Source organism: Betta splendens, chromosome 17, assembly GCF_900634795.4.
Source record: "Betta splendens chromosome 17, fBetSpl5.4, whole genome shotgun sequence".
NCBI lineage: Eukaryota > Metazoa > Chordata > Actinopteri > Anabantiformes > Osphronemidae > Betta > Betta splendens.
Window position 1 is genome coordinate 3340465 of NC_040897.2, and position 21029 is coordinate 3361493.

General features: G+C 43.0%; 1 long non-coding RNA gene across 1 annotated transcript; it reads right to left on the reverse strand.

Annotated features, from left to right (window-relative positions):
- Positions 1–15058: 15058 nt before the first annotated feature.
- LOC129603300 (uncharacterized) lies at positions 15059–18258 on the reverse strand. The gene is made up of 2 exons (XR_008693065.1): positions 16877–18258; positions 15059–16540 (listed from the first exon to the last, which is right to left on the reverse strand). It is a non-coding gene; the product is annotated as an uncharacterized LOC129603300 (long non-coding RNA).
- Between the last annotated feature and the right edge of the window lie 2771 nt (positions 18259–21029).

Here is a 21029-nt window from a genome sequence, read left to right on the forward strand (position 1 = left end):
TGGCAGCTTGAGCTCTATAATTTGCGCACTAGCGCCACCCTCTAGCTTTGTCTATGAAATATAAATTGTCGTTACTTTTTTTGTATGTCACAAACTGTAATATAAGCACTATAATTTTACCCAATTCACCTCTGCCTCTTCTCATAACCACAGAGGTATTCTGGGATAGTTTACTGTTGGTCCTATTTCCTCACTTCCTATTTCTAAACTAGACTAATTTGTCTATGATCCACCCAAAACCCCTGACATGTCCTTTATTCTTTTCTTGACATTGCATTTACGGACTATGATCTATTAGATTTGCCCAGTAGGTAGCTATTAACTGTTGTCTCCTCAACTCTAGTGGCATTTCATTCACCTTCACCTGTAGAGCTGATACCAGTGTTGTTCTCATTGCTCCACTGCATAATCCAAGCGCTTGACATGTTGTGTCACATCCAGTTTTCTCCGTGACAACTCAGAGTGGAGCCCAGGACGCAGAGTCGCAGTCTTACACGCCCCTTTGCATGTTCTCTACAGCCGCCACCCACTCTTAGTCTTAGTTATCGCATAGAGACTGTGTCTGCTTCTCGACCACCTAAACTATATAAAGTCACACAAAATCAGGTTATTTTTTTAATTTTATTTATTTATATAGCATCAAATCACAACAGGGTTATCTCAAGGCACTTTACAAAGTAAGGTTTAAGACCTTACACAACTAAACCCAACAAATCCCACATACAGCAAGCATTTAATTTGACAGCAACGGTGGAGAGGAAAAACTCCCTCTCTAACGAGGAAGAAACCTCCAGCAGAACCAGACTGGATGTGGGCGGCCATCTGCTTCGACCGGTTGGGGTGAGGGGATAGAGAGAGAGAAAAGCACAACAAACAAGTAACAACAGAGCACAGGCAGGATGGTTGGATCCGCAGCTGCCCATCACAGACACATAGCTCTAAATCCAATGATACCTGTAGGTGAGGACAGAATTGAAAACAGAAAACAGTTGTGTTTTGTATTGTTTACCGTCCTCCTGCTCCATATTCAGAGTTCTTAACTGAATTCTCTGGATTCTTATCTGACTTAGTTCCTAGCACTAATAAAGTCACTGTAGTGGGAGACTTTAACATCCATGTAGATGTTGACAGTAACTGTCTCAGCACTGCTTTTAACTCCTTATTATTATCCTTATTATTATTGGTTTTACACAGCAGGTAAATGAACCCACTCATTTTTTTAACCATAACCTCGATCTTGTCCTGACATATGGGGTTAAAATTGATAATTTAATAGTTGTTTCCCAAAACCCTCTGTTATCTGACCATTTCTTATTAACTTTTGAGTTTACCACAATTGACCATAATTGATTGCTGGAAAGAAATCTTACTATAGCAGATGATTCAATCATCTTTTGCCTCAATGTCTTATAGATACACAGAGGAGAACAGTCACCTTAATCCTTATGAACAGGTGGACTGTCTTGTAGATGATGCTGCAGCTTCTGTACGTACAATGTTAGACACAATGGCTCCTGAAGAAAAAGGCAGTGGATCAGAGTAGGTTAGCTCCATGGTATAACTCAGAGATCCGCAGCCTAAAGCGTAGGTCCTGACAACTAGAAAGGCAGTGGCATTCCAACAAAATAAATGTAAACTGCATTGCACAGCAATGACTTTATGAACTACTTTACTAATAAAATCATCACAACTAGAGAAAACATTCAGCAGCAACTTCCTCCAAATGACAGAAAGCAGTGTCTAGATCTATCAACTTTAAATTTACCAAATCCTCTGTCTTACCTAGACAGCTTCTTCCCCATAACTCATATGGCGTTAACCTCAATAATCAACTCTTCCAAGTCGTCCACTTGTCTTTGAGATCCAAATTCAACCAGATTACTCAAAGAAGTTCTACCTTTAATCAGCTCATCCATATTAAATCAAATCCACCAATCTTTACATTTAGGCTACAGTATGTACCACAGGCTGTGGTCAAACCTTTATTGAAAAAACCTACTAGGGATCCTGGGGAACTAGCCAACTACAGTATAGGCCCATTTCAAATTTACCCTTTATTTCTAATATTTTCGAAAAGATTGTGGCTAAACAATTATCTGACCACCTGATAACCTGTACAAAGATTTTCATTTGGGATTTAGACAACATCATAGCACAGAAACAGCTCTGGTTAAAGTCACTAATGATCTTCTCTTAGCTTCAGACAATTGTCTAGCTTCTGTCCTTCTTCTTAGTGATCTTAGATCTTAGTGCTGCATTTGATACAATTGATCATAACATTCTATTATACAGACTAGAACATAGAACTGGAATTAAAGGAACAGCATTGGGATAGTAAATCCTATTTGTTGAACATATTCCAGTTTGTTCATGTTAATGAGAAATTCTCCACATGCACAAGAATTAGTTTTGGAGTACCACAGGGTTCTGTGCTTGATCCAATTCTGTTTCGCATATAGGCTACAGTTGAAAGAACGGAACTTCCCAACTGTAATAAAGGTGGATGTGAAGTGAAGTTTACCAAAGCGTCACTAAAACTGGCAGAAGTTAAGGGGAGACTGATCATACTTTTCATTCTAAAGAATATTGGACTTCATTGTCTCAGTAAGGTCTCTGTAAAATTGTTTTTATTGGTCCAATGGATACGAGCCATTGCGGCACGGTGGTGCGGTGGGTAGCACAGTTTCCTCACAACAAGAAGGTTCTGGGTTCGAATACTAGGTTCGATTCCCTTTCTGTGTGGAGTTTGCACGTTCTCCCCGTGTTTGCGTGGGGTCTCTCCGGGTTCTCCGGCTTCCTCCCACAGTCCAAAGACGTGCATTAGGTTGATTGGCCTCTCTCCATTGGTAGGTGTGAGTGTGAATGGTTGTATGTCTCTGTGTTGCCCTGTTGCCCTGCAATGGACTGGCGACCTGTCCAGGGCGTACCCTGCCTCTCGCCCATATGCCTCTGGTTAGGCTCCAGCACCCCCGCGACCCCGCATATGGGAATAAGCGGCTTGGATGGATGGATTGATAGATGGATACGAGCCACTGCACGGTTAGGATAATATAGGTGGCAGTTGTGCGACATTGAGAATGCAATCCAACGCAATCCTCCACAGAAGAAGACCCACTACAGGACTGCTGGTCCGATAGCATAAGACAACCATACATCTACAATCCCGAATCTGACCTTGAAGCTGAAGAGGAGGCTGTTGAAGTCATCACATTTCGGCTGATGCAAGATGTGTCTCATTGGTAATGTCGCATTTACTTCAATTTATTTGATTTATGTAACTTGCAAAGCGGACTAGCGGATCTTAAAAGTGGAGAGTGTGTCAGCTTCTTGAATCTAAAGAGGGAGCTGGTTCCAGAGGAGAGGAGCTTGGTAACTAAAAGCTCTGCCTCCCTTTCTACATTTAAAGACTCTAGGAACCACAAGTAGCCCAGCGCTCTGAGAACGAAGCAGTCTGTTGAGAGCATAAGGAACTACGAGGTCTTTAAGATAAGAACGAGCTTTATCATTGAGTACTTTGTAGGTGAGTAGGAGAATTTTAAATTCTATCCTACATTTTACAGGCAGCCAGTGCAGAGAAGCTAATGTACAGTAGGAGAAATGTGATCCCTCTTTCTAAGTCCCGTCAGAACTCTGGCTGCAGCATTTTGAATAAGCTGTAGGCTTTTTAAGGAGCTGTTAGGACATCCTATGAGTAAGCAGTTAAAGTAGTCCAGCCTAGAGGTAACAAATGCATGGATCAGTTTCTCTGCATTACTCTGAGAGAGGATGCTTCGGATTTTAGCTATATTTCTAAGATGAAAGTAGGCGGTTCTGGAGATTTGTTTAATGTATGATGTAATGATGGTCAAAGATGACACCAAGGTTCCTCACAGTATAATCTGAAGCTCATGTTTTGCCATCCAGGGTGGCTATCTGACTGAATAGAGTCTCTCTCTGTCATGTTTCACGTCATGTCCTGTTTTATTTTGTTGACTTCCTGTCCTCAGTCGTTCACTTACCGGTTCTCATTATCCACACCTGTCCGTAATTAGTAATCACCCACCAGTATATAGCCTCCACCTCGCACAGAGTCTGACACTCTCAGATTCAACAATAAGAATTTCAGTTTTATCTGAATTTAGTTGAAGGAGGTTTTAGGAAATCCAGGATTTGATGTCTTTTAAACAACCATAAATTTTGACTAGTTGATCTGTTTCATTAGGTTCTAAGGACATATATAGCTGCGTATCATCTGCGTAACAATGAAAAGTAATAGAATGCTTCCTAATAATCTCACCTAGAGGAGACATGTATAAGCTAAACAGAATTGGACCAAGCACAGAACCCTGTGGAACTCCATATCTAATCCTTGTGCATGTGGAGAATTTCTCATTAACATGAACAAACTGGAATCTGTTCAACAAATAGGATTTAAACCATCCCAATGCTGTTCCTTTAATACCGATTCTATGTTCTAGTGTCTGTAATAAAATGTTATGATCAATTGTATCAAATGCAGCACTAAGATCTAACAGGACAAGGACAGAAACTAATCACTAATGATCTTCTATTAGCTTCAGACAATGTAGACCATTGTCTGAAGCTAATAGAAGATCATTAGTGACTTTAACCAGAGCTGTTTCTGTGCTATGATGTGAGGGTCACGAGGCGCGTCTCGACCCAACAAGACGCGTTTCATGATGCGTCTCGGAAAAAAAAGAGCGTCTCGTAACTTGTCACAACCTGACATGATGCTTCACAAACTGACATGGCGCGTTACGAGACGCGCCACAACCTGACATTTTGGCATAAAAAGTTACAGACACCTTATTGAGACATCAAGGTCCAATTCTTTAGTATTATTTAGTGTGGAAAAAAGCATATGCATGGACCTTTTATCCAGGTACCCCGCTACAATGTTGCTGACTGTAACTGCATTTGTGCGTCAAAGAATATTTGTACATTGATGAAATAAAAATGTTTCTCGTTGATTCATGTTTCATCCTGTGACAGTGCTTTTATAGCAATGTGTCCAGTCAATGGGTCCGATTACATCAGTTAAACCTATTCTCGATGCAAACTGCGCTTTAATGTTGCCCTGATCAATCGTTGTATGGAAACTTGATGCCTTGTTGACATACAGATGATTGCGTCCCACAGAGCTGGCATGGCTCGGCTCAGGGTCCACTACCGGACCGATCTGCAGCTCCCTCTGGATGCCCCTGTGGATGGAACCCTAGTGTGGTCAACAGCCGGTTGTGCGCTCGCGGTGTGGCTTCTTGCTGTGTCGCGATCCAAGAACGGGCACCTCTACCAGATTCTAATAGATCCTCTATTAGATCCTCTAACAGTTTATTTAACACAATCGTAACAATTACAACCCAACCAATATTTACTTCTAAACTTAACCAATACAGGAACTAGTCTGAAAAATCGAAGAGCATGTGTACATTTAATTCTTATTCGTGCCTTCCACTTTCTGTATGTACCTTTATTACTCTTGCAAAGTGACTCAAGTATCAGGGAACATGAGTGAGATGCGTCGGCCCGTGCATTGCCGCTGGCTCTCCACACCAAACTGCCTAGTCCACGAAAGGAAGCGGGGAGAGTCATCTGTGTCCATTTCAATACCTCTAACCATCACAAATAAAGGCACACATCTAACCTTTGCTCTAATCCAAACCAAACCTCAATTCTGAAAAAAAAAAACTGAAGCGTCTATGAATATCCACATCCTTTAGAAATGAGAATTTCATCCTACAATTAGAAGTGACGGTTATATTTATTATTGCTGTGTAATGGAAAACTTTTGCCTTAGTGCTATTTCTTATCCAACACACTCGTCATGTGCTGGTTAGGTGCAATACTGAACTGAACATTCTCACACAAACAACTAATCTCTTGCACCCTGTTGTACATCAAGTCTAAACATCTGATGTTCCATTTCACTGACTAATAATTTATGATATATGTTTGACTTTTACACCCGGGCTCTGGCTCCATCCTATCTGACTCCCCACCAGACCCAAGGCTGTTAAAGCGAATGCATCTGGTCTTCGAAGCTTGGTGTTCCTTCCTTTGGATAACAAGACATGATGATGCAGAAGTGAGAAAGCAAACATTCTCACTCACAGCGAGATAAAGTGGCACAAACAATTCCATTGCTGCAGAGAGACATTCCACCAGAGCCAGAGAAAGGGGTTAAAAGGCAGAAGCAACTTGAGGATGGTGGGCTCTTTGCATCACACCTTCGTGGTGTGTGCACTCCCCAGCTGGTTTTTGGTTTGTTGATGTGCACGATCAACATCCATGTTTTTTATTTGCCTTCCCCATTATTTTTATTTTCTTTATTATTTCAATAAATCGCACAAAAGGACAACTCTCTCTCATCTGCTTCTTTATGGAAAATTTCCACCACAGAAATTGGCGTCACGAACAGGATCCGCTGCAGGTCGTCTGGACGGTGTGACCAGGGACGATAGTCCTGAGGACTAGGGTCGCTCAGCCTCCAAACCCCTACAGCTGTGTAGGGGTTTGGAGGCTGAGTGGGAGGACTGCTCACCCGTCTGGATCGCCTCGAATTTCCGGGAATGAAATTGGTTTCAGGTATTCGGGGTTACTTGGCTCTGATCATTTGGTTTAGGGAAAGTAAGGCAAATAACAATTAATTCTTAAACATCCCCTACTAGACTAAAACATACGACAAAAGAAAACATAATTAGGAGTAGAGATAAAAATATTTCTAACACGACTAATTGGCTGAAAACAACCAAAATATAATAATTAGGAACAAACAAAAAAATATATTATTTTAAAATTTAATATTCGGGTAAAATTAATTAGGTCAAAGTCTGCCCTGGTGGCCGAGACGGTGGTTGCTAAGGGTTGGCTCGTGGGACCGAGCTTGTTTTGTCTGTACTGAGGATACAGACCAGTGTGCAGATCTGTGCGCAGTCCAAAGGGAGTGGACAAGAAATAAAAGACGGCTTCTGAAATACGGAGCGCGTTTGCAGGGGGAAGTGTTTTTGAGATACGAGGAACCCGGGTCTTGGAGGGGCCTGACGGTGAGGGAGCACTTCCGAGAACTCGCTGTGTCGCTGATCTGAGCGGTTCCCTTTCTACGAAGACGTCCGTGGAAGAGAAATTTCGAAAAAAGGTTCCGGCCGGAACACATAAAAGTCTAAGGCAGGAACTCTGAAAGATGGGTTCGGGGCGATCTAAGTCTCCACCACCAGACTGCATTACAAAAGTAAAAAGTACAAAGTAAATATGGTTTTTAGTGTGTTTCATGTTTCCATGAGTGGGAAACTGGTTATGGGTTCAAAAGAAGAATCGTTTAGTGTAAAAGACATATGCACCTTAAAAGAAAAATTTGATACGAAAGATGAGATTCGGAAAAAAGCAAAACTATGAAAACTAAACCCCTAAAAGAAACAAGAGAGATGAGAGATGAGAGAGTAACAGAAAAAAAGGAGATAACAACTCTGGGGCAGAATTGTTTGCACTCTGCCACACACACACATACACCACACACACACATATCATCTCAAGAGCGAATGCTCCCATTGTTTCTGCTCTCTATTCTAATGCAGAACTGAGCGCGATGAGGGTAAATCCGGATCTGGACTCCTTTCCCAACATCAGCAGAAGAACCGAAGGAGAAGAAGCGCCGACCAACAACCAGAACAGGGTGGAAGCTCTGATACCACAGCAGCTGGAGGACACAGACCACAGCATGGACGCCTCAGCGACTCTCACAACGTCTGCAGCCATCACGTTCTGGGCTCATCAGATGAACCAGCTACTACAAGCCCTGCACCAGCATGAAAAGACTGTGTCTGAAGCTTCAGAGGCCGTGATACAAGCGCGTGTGTGTCTGACAGACACCTGCTTATGACAATCAGCAAAGGAAAACAAGGACAGAGCAACAGCAGAGAAGACGTGCTCTGACACAGACACTGGTTGAAACAACAGGAGAGGCTTCAGACGTGATCGGCCCAAAAGAGCTGCATCTGAGGATCCAGGAAAAGTCTGTCATCGAGAAACAACTGTCCCATCTACGTCAGGCTTCACCCACTGGCGCTCACATGAGACTGATGGTTGGGGAAGGAGGAAGGTGACGGTTCCTTTTCACGTGACGTACAAGACAGTACCGCAAACATACACACACATTCATACACGCAATGAAGAAACACGCTTACAGCTGATACACGCTCAAATTCATGTTCATGCTTATCTGCTCGCAATGAAGAATCACTTTTTGCTCAAAAAATCCCACAGAGTGATTTTAAATGATGACAAACAGCTAAATGACAACTGCTGCATGACCTTACAGTCTGATGGGTTTAAACTATTTGAATTTACAACTACTTCAGTAATAAAATCCTCCATGTTTCTAAAAAGATTTGTGCACAATATAGGTTTGTCTGGCCAGACTAGAAGAAAACAAAAACAAAACCAGACTATAGGAAGACTGAACCGACTGAAACAGACTATTAATGACTATTAGAGAGAAGTAATAATAATTACTGTACGTACCAGACTATTAAAGAAAAACTTACTGTTTCACTGTCTTGTGCAACATCTGACAGCAAGACACCTTGAGATTTATTTTTGCTTTCAAACTTGTGCCCAGTTAAATTTTTAGGAAGAGATCTCATGTGTAAATTAGGTATTTGATTAATTTCCACTCCAGACGGAGTGCAGGTTACATCTACAGACATTCTAAATAATCCCTCTTTTGTTGGTGTTAGCTTCAGCTTAGCTGTGCTCTTATCATTGGCTGCTGAGGGGGGGCTGTAACTGAAGCCCTCACACAGGCTGCATCACAGCTTGTTTCCATGTGATACAACCTCCAGAGATGCATCTGACCTGTCCTGTACAGCACATGTGTCTTCTGGTCCTGATGAGGAGTTTGAAGAGTTATGATTTTACACACACACACTGACAAACTGACCTCAACTTCCCTCTTTTGGGATGAACACAGGTCTGCGCTTGCGATTTCTTTTACTAACGAACAAAAAGATTTTTGATTTTTATTCTACAGTTCCACACGTCCCTCTGTGAAAACATGATGGAGACAGATGCAGGACGTGGCTCCTTTCGTGAACAGATGTCAACGGGGTGGAGACTGGTGAACGACTTCTGACCCCATGTGACGTATTTACCCACATTACATGCTTTTGTTTTTATTTTTATTTTTCAAAGACGCTCTGACCCAACACTCAGTCTTAGAGGAAGCCCTGCTTCCCTGTGGCTCACACACAGATATGACATAGTTTGATCAGAGGATGTGAACCAGTGGTCATCACACCTCAATCTGACCACAGACCATGTAAACAACAACACCCTCTGAAAGGAAGCCATAGATGGTGTTACTGCAGACACAACTAAGCTACTGAAACACTGGATGTTCCAGGCCACAAAGAGAGCCTGTCTAAATTACATTTTTCTGGGTCATTGTAATTACAGCTGATGGCAAATCCATCTCACCCAACAGAGTTGAAGCAATTTGAAACCTGCCTAAACCGTGCACGTATAAACAGCTTATGTCTTTTCTAGGTCTTTGTTCTTATTGTAGGACCTTCAGTCCTAACTTTACTGTCTTTGAGGCCCCACTCAGGGTTCTGATGCAGACGTCTTAATCGTCCACTTCTTGTCTCACGTGGACGTCTGAGGGTGAACAACGTTCACTGACCTCAAACTTGCTCTTCAGTCGGCTCCTACTTTGGGTCTTCCTGATCTGACCCTACGCAACCTTTAGAAACAACAACACCTTCCTTAACATGCTGAACGTTACTATCAAGAGGCCGTCTTGAAGTCTGGCTCTTTGCTAAGACACTACTCTGCTCAGGCTGCAGAGTTGATCGCGTTGACTGAAACTAGTAAACTAGCAGAAGGAGAGTATGTTACCATCTACACAGACTCCACAGACGCTCTGTGGAAGCATAGGAAGCTTTTGAAGTCTGATTGCAAACCTATCTTACATCATGATAAGTTTGCTGCTTTGCTAGACGCTGTCCTGCTGGCTACAGCTAATGTTATTTGTAACTGTCCGACTCACACCATCAATGACAACTTTGTTTCGGCCGACATGCAGCTGCAGACGCTGTTGCGAAGGTCGCTGCCCGACAACCCCTTCCTTGTTCCCTCTCCTCATCCTCATTTCCTCTCTCTAACTCTCTCTACCCTCTCCTTCCTCATCTCCCTGTGCTTTAAACATTTTCTACCTCACAGGAACGCAGACTCTGGCAGACGAATGGTTCCACCTGTAGCCATGGAGTCTGGTTTAGGCCTGATGACAAGACATGCCGCCCAAACACTTTTTCCCCACAATTCAGATTTCCCAACAGGTGAAAACAGGCGACAGGACCACTACACCATCCAACCAGGGGACTGGGCGATCGTTAAGGAGTTCAGGAGGAAGCATTGGGACTCCAAACTGTGGCGAGGCCCCTTCCAGGTCCTTCTGACGACCCACACGACTAAAGATTGCAGAGAGAGCGACTTGGATCCACTCCATCCACTGCAGGAAGGTCCTGCATCCAACAGACGACCCTCCATCTACACCAAACGGAGAAAACCACCAATAAAGAAATAAATAATAAATAAAGAACTGAGAAGGACGACCCTCGCTGTGCTCACACACGCACTGAGGCGATCTCTATCAGACCATACATCTACACACACGCTCCTGAGAAAACACACACGAGCAGCCTTGAGTTGCCGACGCTGGACGACTGTGGTGGAAATTTTCCATAAAGACGTAGATGAGAGAGAGTTGTCCTTTTGTGTGATTTATTGAAATAATAAAGAAAATAAAAATAATGGGGAAAGCAAATAAAAAGCATGGATGTTGATCGTGCACATCAACAAACCAAAAACCAGCTGGGGAGATCAGTGCACACACCACGAAGGTGTGATGCAAAGAGCCCACGATCCTAAAGTTGTTTCTGCCTTTTAGCTTCTCTGTCCGACTAGGGTGGAATGTCTTTCTAACCCAATCAAATTACATGCACCATCTCCTCCCTGTCGCAGTGTGTGTGAAGATATTTACATTCTCACACCTGCATTGCTGACGTCCAACTATCTGTGAGAAAGGAGCACCAAGTCTCAACAGACAGAGACACAACTCCCCGACCTTGGGTTTGGGAGCTAGAGTTGAGAGTCTATCAGGCAGAGACAACCATTGAACAATCTAGGTGAAATGTCAAATGCATACAGTAAGACAAAACATAAGATATTAATTGCAGAACATAAGTCATAAATCATATAATAACTGCATAGAAGTAAGGAAGAGACATAGAAATAAGGAAGAGACAATTTTTCCCATAACACTCCCCCCTTTTGATTACACATTAATCAACCCATAAAAGAATAAAAATTGTCAACGTCACATTCTGTAATAATAAAAGACCCTTGCAAATGAAACAATAAGGGTATTAACTCATCAAGATTCAAAATACACCTTCACATAAAATGCAAGTAACTTAGGGACAAAAGGTTGGGAACTGTTTTGGTGGGTAGTTATACAAGAATAACTTCTGTATTGGCATGTGAAGAAAATAAGCTCATTATCATATTTGTATCATGTTATATTTTTGATCCGATAGCCTAAGACCATCGTCAAAGTCATTAAGTGAATTAGAGTTGGGGTTTTTGAACATAGTGCATTGTGTCATTTGATACGAGAGTGTTGCTGGGGTCGCACGCATGATGAGACCTCTAACCAGTGTGATAACGCAAAAACCAAACAAGAGAATCACAGCCATCTCAATTATAAGGGAAACAGCTGCGGACATGAGAACAGATTTCCATTTTCCAGACATTTCGTCTAGCCAATTCCAAGGGAAAAAAACCTATACCAGAGTTAGCTGAGATTCTGAAGGCCGTGGAGCGCCTTCGCCACAATACCATTAGAATCAGTGTTGTTCAGGATGAAGTACAACATGCGTCTCCAAACATAACACAAACGTCTCTTTTCTCTGCTAACAACGTGTCTACGGCCATTCAATTGTAATGTAATAAATACAATTAATGTATGATAGCCATAGGTTTCCGGTGGGGTTCTGTTTCATATAATCTTAAGATAGATTTAATGCTTTCGAATCTTTAATTGTACATTTGCGTCTAGAATGAATACGAGATCCAGGGATTTAACCAGAATGATGATGCATATTTCCGCTTGTGTTGTCTTTCATCTGTAGATGAAAGGATAAAAAGTCTTTGTAGCAGTGAATAAAGTGATTGTGAGCAAATTAAACACCAAGTCAACTTCAGGATATTTAAACTCAGTGTTGTGAAATTTTCTTCTTCAAAAGTAGTGTGTGAAGTTACATGGAAACATCATATGATAAAGGCAATATTCAGAGTAACATAAAATGTCTAACGCAACGAGGTTACAATTGATGTCTCGTAACAATCTGCTTCGTCCTGTTGAACAGTAGCGTTAGATTGTTTCCAACCTGTGTGTTGATGTATTGCCAGTTCGTTGGAGTTCTTCAGGTTGTGATCAGCTGATCACAGAGACACTTGGGATTTGTTATCACCGCCAGGTTTCCTCCCAATGCCGTCTGAGTCACTGTCACTCCCGTGATGTGAAGAGTCTACACGTCGTCCAGCGTTGGCAACTCAAGGCTGCTCGTGTGTGTGTTTTCTCAGGAGCGTGTGTGTAGATGTATGGTCTGATAGTGTGATTCACCGGCGCAGCTTCAGGCGGCGCTTGGCTCGCACCTTTAGCTGAACGGTCAACGCAGCCTCGCCTCAGTGCGTGTGTGAGCACAGCGAGGGTCGACCTTCTCAGTTCTTTTCGTCAGTGGTGGTTTCTCGTGTGGTGTAGATATAGATGGAGGGTCGTCTGTCGGATCCGGGACCTTCCTGCAGTGGCTGGAGTGGATCCAAGTCGCTCTTTCTGCGATCTTCACAGCCGTGTTGGTCGTCAGAAGGACCTGGAAGGGACCTTGCCACCGCTTTGAGTTCCAGTGCTTCCTGCGAAGCTCCTTAATGATCACCCAGTCTCCTGGTTGAATGATGTGCAGTGGTTCTGTCGCCTGTTTGGGCAGAGCCGCTTTCACCTGCTTCTGCCGGCGTTAGTTCGATGAAGTCCAGCATTAAATGGTCAAACGCCTGTTCCGGTGGTGGGTGAGCTGCCAGTGGTTTGGCAGTCGTCTTACCTGGGTTGTGTTGGGCGCATGTCATACATGCTTCACAGTATTTTTGCGCATAGATTGAAAATCCCTTAGTGTACCAATGTTTTGTAAGAGCATCTAACATTCCCCCCTTTGATACATGGTCTAATCCATGTGTCAACTTCGCGAAATGGGGGAAAAAGTGTTTAGGTAGGCAAGGTTTGCCGTCGGGCCCATACCAAACGCCGTGGCTACTGGTGGCGCCATTCGTCAGCCAGAGCTTGCGTTCCTGTGGGGTAGAGAATGTCTGAAGATCAGGGAGAGCAGAGGGAGGAGAGGGAGGTTGGGTAGAGGTGGAGGATAAGAGGCAGGGAACAAAGGGAAGGGGATGTCGAGCAGCTGCCTTCGCAGCAGCATCAGCGCGTGTGTTTCCAGCAGAGATGGGATCAGTGCCCCCAGTGTGTGCGGGGCACTTACATACAGCAATTGCAGCTGGTAACAGAATTGCGTCGAGCAGATCAGCAACCTTATCATGATGCAAGATAGGTTTGCCATCAGATTTCAAAAACTTTCTGTGTTTCCACAGAGCACCAAAGTCATGTGTGACGCCAAAAGCGTATCTGGAGTCTGTGTAGATAGTAACAGACTTCCCTTCAGCCAATTTACAGGCTTCGGTCAGTGCGATCAACTCCGCAGCCTGAGCAGAGTAATGTCCTGGTAAAGCGCCAGACTGTAAAACAGTATGAGAGGTGCAGACTGCATATCCAACCTGACAGCGGCCCGAAGCAGGGTCTCTAGAGGCGGAGCCATCAACAAAGAGAACGAGGTCACAGTTAGGAATTGGCACCTCCGACAGATCTGGGCGCGGAGTGCAGACCTGGTTCAAGACCGAAACACAGTTGTGAGGCTCGCCATCGTCAGGGCCTGGAAACAAAGTGGCTGGGTTAAGCACATTGCACCTTTTGACAGTAATGTTTGGCATTTCCAGTAAGATGGTGTTGTATCTAAGCCATCGGGCTGTAGAAAGATGTGATGTTTTTTGTTCCAAAAGGATCAAAGACACGGCATGAGGAACCAGCAGGGTGACACCAGAATAGCCAACAATGTCACGTGATGCCAGCACGGCTTTCTCTGCCGCAGCCACTGCTCGGAGGCATCGTGGGAGCCCCGCAGCGAGTGGGTCAAGCTTAGCAGAGAAATAGGCTACAGGGCGCGGACGTCCTCCGTGATCCTGTAAAAGGACAGAGGTCATACAACCTGATTTCTCATCCACTGTTTGGGTGAAAGGTCGCGTAGGGTCAGGCAGACCCAAAGTAGGAGCCGACTGAAGAGCAAGTTTGAGGTCTGTGAACGCCTGTTCAGCCTCAGACGTCCACGTGAGGCGGGTGGTGGACGCAGAAGACGTCTGCATCAGAACCCTGAGTGGGGCCTCAAACAGTAAAGTTAGGAATGAAGTTCCTACAATAAGAACGAAGACCTAGAAAAAACATCAGCTGTTTATACGTGCACGGTTTAGGCAGGTTTCAAATTGCTTCAACTCTGTTGGGTGAGATGGATTTGCCATCAGCTGTAATTACAATGACCCAGAAAATAACCTTTGTCTGAACAAAGTGTAATTTAGACAGGCTCTCTTTGTGGCCTGTTGCATCCAATGTTTCAGTAGATTAGTGGTGTCTGCAGTAACGCCATCTATGGCTTCCTTTAAGAGGGTGTTGTTGTTTACATGGTCTGTGGTCAGATTTAGGTGTGATGACCACTGGTTCACATCCTCTGATCAAACCTACATCATGTCTGTGTGTGAGCCACAGGGAAGCAGGGCTTCCTGTAAGGCTGAGTGTTGGGTCAGAGCGTCCTCTGAAAAATGAAAATAAAAACAAAAGCGTGTAATGTGTGTCATTAGAATGTGGAGGTACCCAGTTTACTGTTTGCTGCACATGACGGCAGAATAAAAAGAAGTTTTCTAAAAGTATGCAAAGTAGGTGAATACGTCACATGGGGTCAGAAGTCGTTCACCAGTCTCTACCCCGTTGACATCTGTTCACGAAAGGACCCACGTCCTGCATCTGTCTCCATCATGTTTTCACAGAGGGACGTGTGGAACTGTAAAATAAACATCAAAAATCTTTTTTGTTCGTTAGTAAAAGAAATCGCAAGCGCAGACCTGTGTTCATCCCAAAAGAGGGAAGTTGAGGTCAGTTTGTCAGTGTGTGTGTGTGTGAAATCATAAACAAGCTGTGATGCAGCCTGTGTGAGGGCCTCAGTTACAGCCCCCCCTCAGCAGCCAATGATAAGAGCACAGCTGAGCTGAAGTTAACACCAACAAAAGAGGGATTATTTAGAATGTCTGTAGATGTAACCTGCACTCCGTCTGGAGTGGAAATCAATCAAATACCTAAACTACACATGAGATCTCTTCCTAAAAATTTAACTGGGCATAAGTTTAAAAGCAAAAATGAATGTTAAGGTGTCTTGCTGTCAGATGTTGCACATGACAGTGAAAGAATAAGTTTTTCTTTAATAATCTGGTACGTACAGTCATTATTATTACTTCTCTCTAATAGTCGTCTTCCCTTTAATAGTCATTAATAGTCTGTTTCAGTCGGTTTCAGTCTTCCTATAGTCTGTTTTTTGTTTTTTCTACAGTCTGGCCAGACAAACCTATATTGTGCACAAGTATTTTTAGAAACATGGAGGATTTTATTACTGAATTTGTTGCAAATTGAAATAGTTTAAACCCATCAGACTGTAAAGTCATGCAGCAGTTGTCATTTAGCTGTTTGTCATATTTTTAAAATCACTCTGTGGGATTTTTTTTTTGAGCAAAAAGCGATTCTTCATTGCAAGCAGATAAGCATGAACATGAATTTGAGCGTGTATCAGCTGTAAGCGTGTTTCTTCATTGCGTGTATGAATGTGTGTGTGTGTTTGCGGTACCGTCTTGTACGTCACGTGAAAAGGAACCGTCACCTTCCTCCTTCCCCAACCATCAGTCTGATGTGAGCGCCAGCGGGTGAAGCATTTCAATGGGACAGTTGTTCCTCGATGACAGACCTTTCCTGGATTCTCGGTTGCAGCTCTTTTGGGCCGATCACGTCTGAAGCCTCTCCTGTTGTTTCGACCAGTGTCTGTGTCAGAGCACGTCTTCTCTGCTGTTGCTCTGTCCTTGTTTTCCTTTGCTGATTGTCATAAGCAGATGTCTGTGTCAGACACACACGCTTGTAGTAGCTGGTTCATCTGATGAGCCCAGAACGTGATGGCTGCAGACGTTGTGGGAGTCTATGAGGCGTCCATGCTGTGGTCTGTGTCCTCCAGCTGCTGTGGTGTCAGAGCTTCCACCCTGTTCTGGTTGTTGGTTGGCGCTTCTTCTCCTTCGGTTCTTCTGCTGATGGTGGGAAAGGAGTCCAGATCCGGATTTACCCTCATCGCGCTCAGTTCTGCATTAGAATAGAGAGCAGAAAGAATGGGAGCATTTGCTCTTGACATGATATGTGTGTGTGTGGTGTGTGTGTGTGTGGCGAGTGCAAACAATTCTTCCCCAGAGTTGTTATCTCCTTTTTTTTCCTGTTACTCTCATCTCTCTTTTGTTTCTTTTAGGGCTTTAGTTTTCATAGTTTTGCTTTTTCAAATCTCATCTCTTGTATCTAACTTTTCTTTTAAAGGTGCATATGTCTTTTACACAGGCGATTCTCCTTTAGAACCCATAACCAGTTTCCCACTAATGGAAACATGAAACACACTAATAACCATATTTACCTTTTACTTTTAATTACCTTTACTTTTGTAATGCTGCAGTCTGGTGGTGGAGACTTAGATCGCCCCGAACCCATCTTTCAGAGTCCCGGCGGTTTTCTGCCTTAGATTTTTATGTGTTCCGGCCGGAACCTTCCCAAAATGCCTTTTTATCGGACGTCTCCGTAAAAAGGGAACCAACCCGATCTGGCGACAGAGTCTTTCACGAAGTACTTCCTCAACGTTAGGCCCCTCTAGGCCCGGGGCCCTCGTCTCTTGAAAATACTTCACTCTGCAAACGCACTCCCTCTTTCAGAAGCCGTCTTTTATACTCAGTCCCCCACGTGTGGACCACGCACAGATCAGAAAAACATGTCTGTATCCTCAGTACAGACGGAAGCTCGGTTCCACGAGCCAACCCTTAGCAACCACCGTCTCGACCACCAGGGCACACTTTGACCTAATTAATTTTACCCGAATATTAAATTTTTTAATTAAAAAAAATTGTTTGGTCCTAATTATTATATTTTAGATGTTTTCAGCCACATAGTCGTTTTAGAAATATTATCTCTTTTCCTAGTTATATTTTCTTTTTGTTTTTTCCCAAATTAAAAGGAATCTCTCTCACCGAGCTGAGCCAAATTAGGATTTGAGTTTGAATCTGAGTTCGTGGATCTCGTCAGAGGCGATCCAGACGGGTGAGCAGTCCTCCCAGCTCTGAATGTCTGTAGAGGTTCGGAGGCTGAGCGACCCTAGTCCTCAGGACTATCGTCCCTGGTCACACCGTCCAGACGACCTGCTGCGGGATCCTGCCGACAACGCCAATTTCTGTGGTGGAAATTTTCCATAAAGACGTAGATGAGAGAGAGTTGTCCTTTTGTGTGATTTATTGAAATAATAAAGAAAATAAAAATAATGGGGAAAGCAAATAAAAAGCATGGATGTTGATCGTGCACATCAACAAACCAAAAACCAGCTGGGGAGATCAGTGCACACACCACGAAGGTGTGATGCAAAGAGCCCACGATCCTAAAGTTGTTTCTGCCTTTTAGCTTCTCTGTCCGACTAGGGTGGAATGTCTTTCTAACCCAATCAAATTACATGCACCATCTCCTCCCTGTCGCAGTGTGTGTGAAGATATTTACATTCTCACACCTGCATTGCTGACGTCCAACTATCTGTGAGAAAGGAGCACCAAGTCTCAACAGACAGAGACACAACTCCCCGACCTTGGGTTTGGGAGCTAGAGTTGAGAGTCTATCAGGCAGAGACAACCATTGAACAATCTAGGTGAAATGTCAAATGCATACAGTAAGACAAAACATAAGATATTAATTGCAGAACATAAGTCATAAATCATATAATAACTGCATAGAAGTAAGGAAGAGACATAGAAATAAGGAAGAGACAATTTTTCCCATAACAACGACGTGTAGACTCTTCACATCACGGAAGTGACAGTGACTCAGACGACATTGGGAGGAAACCTGGCGGTGATAACAAATCCCAAGTGTCTCTGTGATCAGCTGATCACAACCTGAAGAACTCCAACGAACTGGCAATGTGTCAACACACAGGTTGGAAACAATCTAACGCTGCTGTTCAACAGGAAGAAGCAGATTGTTACAGACATCAATTGTAACCTTGTTTTGTTAAACTTCATGTTACGTGGATTATTGCCTTGATCATATGATGTTTCCATGTAAATTTACACACTACTTTTGAAAGAGAAAATTTCACAACAACACTGAGTTTGAATATCCTAAAGTTGATTTGGTGTTTAGTTTGCTCACAATCACTTTATATACTGCTACAATTAGTTTTTATCCTTCATCTACAGATCATAGAGGTTATGAGACAAAACGCATCATCATTCTGGTTAAATCCCTGATTCTCCTATTTATTCTAGACCCAAATCTACAATTAAGGATCCAAAAGTTATCCCACTACTTAGAGGTCTCATCATGCGTGCGACCTCAGCAACAAATGACACAATGCACTATGTTCAGAAACCCCAACTCTAATTCACTTAATGACTTTGACGATGGTCTTCGGTCTGGCTATCCGATCACAAAATATAATCTGATACAAATATGATTATTGACTTATTTTCTTCACATGCTCATACAGAGGTTATTCTTGTATAACCACCCACCAAAAACAGCTCCCAACCTTTTATCCCTAAGTTACTTGCATTTTATGTGAAGATGTATTTTTGAATCTTGATGAGTTAATACACTCACTGTTTCATTTGTAAGGGCTGTTACTACAAAATGCAATGTTTGAAAATTTTTATTATTTTAGTGTTTGATTAATGTGTAATCAAAAGGAGGAATGTAATGGAAAAATTTTGCCTTAGTGCTATTCGTTATCCAACACACTCGTCATGTGCTGGTTAGGTGCAATACTGAACTGAACATTCTTACACAAAGAACTAATCTCTTGTGCCCTGTCGTACATCAAGTCTAAACATCTGATGTTCCATTTGACTGACTAATAATTTATGATATATGTTTGTCTTTTACACCCGGACTCTGGCTCCATCCTATCTGACTCCCCACCAGACCCAAGGCTGTTAAAGCGAATGCATCTTGTCTTGGATGCTCGGTGTTGCTTCCTTTGGATAACAAGACATGACAATGCAGAAGTGAGAAAGCAAACATTCTCACTCACAGCGAGATAAAGTGGCGCAAACAATTCCATTGCTGCAGAGAGAAGTTCTACCAGAGCCAGAGAAAGAGGTTAAAAGGCAGAAGCAACTTAAGGATCGTGGGCTCTTTGCATCACACCTTCGTGGTGTGTGCACGGATCTCCCCAGCTGGTTTTTGGTTTGTTGATGTGCACGATAAACATCCATGCTTTTTATTTGCTTTCCCCATTATTTTTATTTTCTTTATTATTTCAATAAATCGCACAAAAGGACAACTCTCTCATCTGCCTCTTTTATGGAAATTTTCCACCAGCGCTGTATCTCCCGTGTCTGTTAACTGGTTTGATAGAAGTGCACAGGTTTGATAGAAGCTTGGTGTGCAGGTATTTACAGTCCTCAAATATCAGGTTTCATCATTATTCTTATTGCCTGTAACCTCTTTACTAGTGGACAACAGGTTTTGATCCTTTACTGAAGAACAGTATCCAGCCTGTTCCAGTGGTTCGGGTACCGTCTTTTACTTAACACCACAGGCCTCCACGTCCTAATGACGTAATGATGAGCAGCGTCAGACTCCGAATGAAAAGTGAATTATCTTTGCACGTCCATCTTCCGTGATGCTGGTTCTGGAGAAAACCGGGTAATTATGTTTCAACAGTCTTTTGTGTTTGTCTTTTGCGGTGGTTCTTTTTTTACTTCGGTTTTGTTGGTTCTATTTTGGGTCCAGTTCTTTTTCCTGAGTTTCAGCATTGCTTCTCATTGTGTGGACGTTGTGGTGGAAACAGACGTGTATGTAATGCGATCTCCTACTTCTTACTTAAAATTGTAAATACATCGACCACAGTAATGCTGGTCAGTAGTTTTGCAACTGGGTGTGGCCTAAATTCCATCTATCGAATCATCAATAACAATAAAAAATGGAATTATTCTAATCAGTCAAAGTACTGGCTGAATGTTCTTTGTCTGAAAGGACTATTTTTTACACTGCAGTTAGTTGAAGGCATGATGACGTCTTAAGTCATAGAGTCTGTTGAGTTTTGACTGATGTTTCTTCTTACAGGGAGAAGATGATCTTCAGGGTCCTGCTGCTCATCAGCTTTATCTCATGCGTCTCTGGTTTGTTGACTTTTGTGTTTGTGCCTCAGTAGTGCATGCATTGCATACCTGCAACATGAGACATAGGATTTGAAAACACATCATGAGACACATGAATCTATGGTTCTGTCTGTGTGTTTGCTCTACGGAATCATTAGTAATGAATGTGACCCAAACCCACTATCAGGCAAAGCAGAATTACAGCACCACACTGGAGTGGACCTTCACAACCAAACCTGACACCTCCCCCACCATCATTTTAATCTTCTGTGAGCTGGTAACTGATCTCAGAATCTCAGTCCTGCTTCATCTCCAAGAAGGTGTTGAGGTCTCAGAGTCTCAGGATCATAAGTTTTCAGGCTGAGTCCAGTTTGACAGAGACAAGCTCAGAGAAGGACGGATCAGACTTCAACTGTCCAGACTCAGGACTGATGACTCAGGACTGTATG